This window comes from Myotis brandtii, unplaced genomic scaffold (genome assembly GCF_000412655.1).
Source record: "Myotis brandtii unplaced genomic scaffold, ASM41265v1 scaffold604, whole genome shotgun sequence".
Taxonomy (NCBI): domain Eukaryota; kingdom Metazoa; phylum Chordata; class Mammalia; order Chiroptera; family Vespertilionidae; genus Myotis; species Myotis brandtii.
The window spans coordinates 1,870,768-1,875,706 of record NW_005370286.1 but is presented as its reverse complement, the minus strand read 5'-3'; the positions used below and the strand labels follow the sequence as shown (position 1 = coordinate 1,875,706).

Below are 4,939 nucleotides of genomic sequence, written 5' to 3'. Positions count from 1 at the left end.
CGAAGGTTCCGGCCCTCGAAGGTTCCGGCCCTCGAAGGTTCCGGCCCTCGAGTGCCCCAGAGCGACCCGCGCGTGAGCACTAAGCTGCCTCCAGTGGCGGACAGGACCTAGGGGGCGGGGCCACGCGCCGGGGCGGGGTTTTAGCAGTCTCATTTGGGTCCTGTTTACAAACCTGGTTAAAATTTTCAAGTATTTCAAACTTACCGTATAAATGTATTATCCTCCTTTCCCGCTCCCCCCAAGTACTCCAGGTTTTAATATGGCAAACAAACCCTCTGCAAAAACTGACTGCAGTTATACAATGAGTTAGTGAGTCCTCACTGTCCGTGTGACGTAGTCGGGTCCCAGCAACTACTCAATCGCACACCGAGTTACAAAACTACTATTCTAACGGGATTTTTGAAACGAGCTCCTAAACTTCAACATGCTCAGGTTCTCAACACAAAAACATCTTCACGGTGGTCTTGACGGTCTTAAAGTTCCTAACACTCAGCGTTAAAGGTTCCTGGGGCTGAGACAAGTGCCCACCACCAGAGACAAGTCCTGCCAGGTGGCCTCCCCGCTGAGTGAGCCTCCGGATGAGTCAGAACCCGGTGGGGACTCAGCCCCCAGTCCTTCTCACTGAGCTGCCTCCCACCCAGGAAGCAGCCTGCATCCTGCCTTTGCCTCTTGGGATACAGAAATGCCTCCCCAGGCCTCATGCCTTGATGAAACTGTGGGCGTTAACGATACAGATCTATGCATCTGATTGGAGCTGCATCCTTTCTTAGCCTAGGGCCGTGAAACGCAAACAAACCCCTGCTGAAGTCTGGGCTCCTCGCACAGCTTTGACTGGAAGCGGTCCAAGCAAAATCACTCCAGTGACACAAAGCACTGGGCACACATACAACTCCCAGGCAGGGGGCAGGAAGACCCTTTGGAGGGGCAATCTGACCCAAGACAGGAAGGATAAGGGGCTATGCCAGCGCACCCCGACATCGCCCAGCGCACCCCTAGCACTCTCCTCCCTCACCCTCACACGCCCGGCTACCCTGACCCTCTGCACTCTTGAGGCCTCATTGTTTGTTCACTTCCTCCAGAAATCCTCAGGATGGGGTGCCTCCTGTGCCCTCCCATCTCCCCACTTGCTGGCCCTCAGAAACACCTGAAGATGCCCAGGACAAGGGGCAACCACAGCACCGAGTCCAGGGGCCCTGCAATGACTGGGCCTGACGCAAGTTGAAGGCGGAAGCCACAGATGCTGCAGCCCTGAGGCGTAAGGACGACTCTGGACACAGAGGTTTTGACACGCTTTATGTGAGCCACCCACCAGCAGCTGGTCACACCTGTGTCTCACTTCTCCAGGAAGACTCCCCCCGACCCCAGCTCCAGCTCAGCCATGGCCAGACCCAGTGACAGTCGTGAAAAATGAGAGCAATGACCCGTAACAATACATCCCAAGTCTCCAGCCAGGCTGAACAGAGGAAAGGATGGTGGCAGCCTCCCCTGGCAAGGGAGGAAAGGGCTGGCTCAGAGCCTGGGACCATGCAGCTGCGCCTGGGGGTCCAGCAGGGCGATGAGCCGGTCAGCCTCCCTCCAGCCAGAGAGCAGAGCCCCGTGTGTGGTCGAGTAAAACGTCCGATGTGTGGCTTCTCCTGCAAACAGTACCTGGAGCTGCAGAGAAGGGTGGGGTTAGAATGGGGTGCTGGGGTCTAGCAACAGGCCCCAGGCCTTCCACGTGTGGCTACAGAGCTGATGGTGAGGCGGTGGCTTTGTTCTTCACCTAATCCCACACCCTGATGTGGCCACAAAACAAGAGTGGGTGCTTCTCATGGAAACAGGGTTCAAACAGCAAACATTCGGGATTAAACGTGATCACAAAATGGAAAATGCAACGAGGGCCTGGGAGACAACGCGGAGAACATCCCCCAACATGCAGACCGAAAAACAGAGATAGAAATTAGGAGAGAAAAAGATAAGAATATTTGAGGACCAGTCCAGAAGTCTACCATTCAAACAACAGAAATCTTAGAAAAGAAAAGAAAGCAGAGAAGATGAGATGATTCACAAGAACTTCCCAGCTGACAGGGGCTCAAGACAAGCCATGTGAAGTGAGTGGACGCCTACCGAGGGTGGTGTGCCTCTGGACTCCGTGGGTGTTGGAGCCTAATGCTCTTTTAAGCTTCCTAAGAGTTTGGAGCACGGGACACAAGGAAGAAAGGACTCCACATGGCTTTGGACTTCCCAACAGCAACAGTGGAAAATGTTCCAAACCCTGAGGGGCATGACTCTCAAACCACAATTTTATACCCAAACTAGGAGACTCCTACAGAAAGGTGGGGCCCATGTCCTGCCCCAGGATGGTGCCTTCTGACTTCTGAGCGTGGTCACAGGAGGTGATGCAGTGCCCACTCCACTGGGACGCCTGTACTGGAGCCCTGGGAAGCCACACGAGCATGTGCCCTGGGGCTATGTGTGTGTAGAATTCTGATGAAGATAATACATTTTAAAAGTATTCTTGATTTCCACAAAGAAAAGGGATTCTCCTGACTGGCGTGGCCCAGATTGAGCGTTGACCTATGAACCAGGAGGTCACGGTTTGATTCCCAGTCAAAGCACATGCCCGGGTTGTGGCCTTGACCACCAGAGTGGGGTGTGCAGGAGGCAATGATTCTCTCTCATCATTGATGTTTCTGTCTCTCTCTCCCTTTCTCTTCCTCTCTGAAATCAATAAAAATATAAAGAAAAGGGATTCTGAGTCTCAGGGGCCCCAGCCCCACCCACACTCTCTTGTGTTCCAGCGGGACCCCGGTGCCTTCCCATCCAGGGGCCACAGCATACCTGGGCCTTCTCTCTGTCCGCAGGGAGGGGCTGAGCCAGCAGGTCAATGTCGTCCCCGGTGCTGCCCACGGCCACGTAGCTGTAGGAGCCTCTGGAGTAGGGGGCACTGTGCCAGCGAGACCTCAGCACACTCTTGGGCGCAGGAAGCTGTGGATTCCCTGAACCACAAAGATGCCACACGTGAACCGGGACTCCTCCCACAAGCCTGCAATTGGGCCTTCATTTTCAAGACTGAACAGTTTAAAATGAAAGAAACTGCCCAGGAAGAAAACCAAGCCACAAAGTGTATGAATAAGAGGCTCTCCCAGTCTTATCCGCGCTGTCCAACTGGGGACGCCATCACTGCATCCTCACCCCACGTGACCATGTGGTCACTGTGCTGTCTGAGCCTCCATGTCTCATCTTTAAAGCCCTGGTTAAGGGCCGCTGTATTTATTTTGGTGGCATATTTTAGAAAAGGCATATTTCCTTCTGCCTCTCACCCCCTGGAAAGTGTTTGCAAAGCCATTTCAGTTGCTCAGGAACAAGAACTCAGATAAGTGACCCCACCAATATAAGGAAGGATTGTCCCTGGAGGCTCATAGAGGCAAACTCAGTTCTTCACTGTTAGGAAGTTTGGTTCCCCTTTAGAGGTCATCCAACAAGGAGCACAAGGCAGAGCCATGGCCATGCGTGGTCAGTACCTGTCACCCGGCGAAGCATGCGTGTCAGAGACAGAAGCACCTCCTCATCTGACAGTGTCTCCATGAACTCGGACTCAAGTCCGGCGATGAACCCACAGAGGACGTGGGCAGACCTACGTGGAGAACACACCACTGAGACAACCCATGTTGGGCTTTGCAGGAAAAATCAGTCCCTCCCTCCCTCCCTAATGATTCCTGTTTTGATTTCTGAGTGAGCACCAAGCCCACACGCGTTGCTTTGCTTCTGCTGCATGTCTGGGACACACAACTTAGCCCTTCAAGTGTGGGTCTCTGATCCCATGACTTACAAGGATGCTTTGTTCAATGACTGCACCGGGTTTAAGCACTGCCTCCCAGTTACAGACATGTCCACATTTCAGACTTCTTCTGTGACCTACAAGCCCCAGCTTGTATTTCAGCAAATACTTTCTTACTGACTAAACATGCCTTCCATCTACCAGCACATTCTGGGCCTCAGCAATGCTGACAAGCCACACACAGTGTGCCCATCTGTCCCACACAGTGTGCCCATCTGTCCCACAGGGGCTAGGCCCAGGCGGTCTGTCTATCATCAGCCCTTTGGGAACCCTCAGGGTCCCCAACATGAAACCCTCCAGACACCTCACAGTGAGTCAACACACTGTTGGATCCTCAACCCAAACGACGCCGAGGAGCCAGCCCTTCTCAGCACTCAGGCTTCCTCAGAGAAATGGGGAGCATACATACTTGAAGGAAGGCAGGACCAAAAAGCCAATCAGCTTCTTGACCCAGGCGTCCTGCAGCGGGGGAGCGCTGTCCTCCAGGGGCGATGTGTCCTCCCACACCACCTGGATGTGCTCGCAGTCCGGCTCCCAGAAGGGCTCTTCAAACTCCAGGAAGACCTTATTGTTGGTCCCAAAGCCCATTTTCCTGATCGCTTCTGCCTTCTCAGCGGGCAGTGGCGGCTGGAAGAAGGTGTCCAGATGTTCTTTAAGAAAACCTGGAATTTATCATTGGACTCGACTTACACCACAGAAATATCCATAACTGGGATCAGCAACCACAGAAACCCACCCTGAGCCTGCAGAAGAGTCAGAGAGAGGCCTCTGTAGGGACGGAGTCTCATGTCTGACCCTTCTGCCTCTCACCCCCTGGAAAGCACACCGCTCAGGATCGTGGGGAGAAGCAGTAAGAGGCACAGCACGGGCCTTTTCAGAGGCCACATAACAACCATCTGCCAGATGGAAAAATTAATGCAGCCAAGTCAAACCAAACGGGAAGAAACAGCCACAGTGGAAGCCAATCCCTTAAGATGCACATAACTCGCTAGTCAGTGAGAAAAGGATGGACAACCCACAGGAAGCGAGGCAGGGGGTGGGGAGGACCAGAAGGGGTCACTACACCCTCCACAGCCATCCCCACCTGTCCAGATCTTCAACAGAGATATCTGTATAGTG

At 53.6% G+C, this 4,939-nt stretch overlaps 1 protein-coding gene across 1 annotated transcript in view; it reads right to left on the bottom strand.

Moving 5' to 3' along the window:
* MTG1 (mitochondrial ribosome-associated GTPase 1) overlaps positions 1–4,939 on the bottom strand; it is a 19,770-nt gene that overhangs the window by 9,998 nt on the left and 4,833 nt on the right. The gene's annotated exons all lie outside the window — the stretch shown is intronic.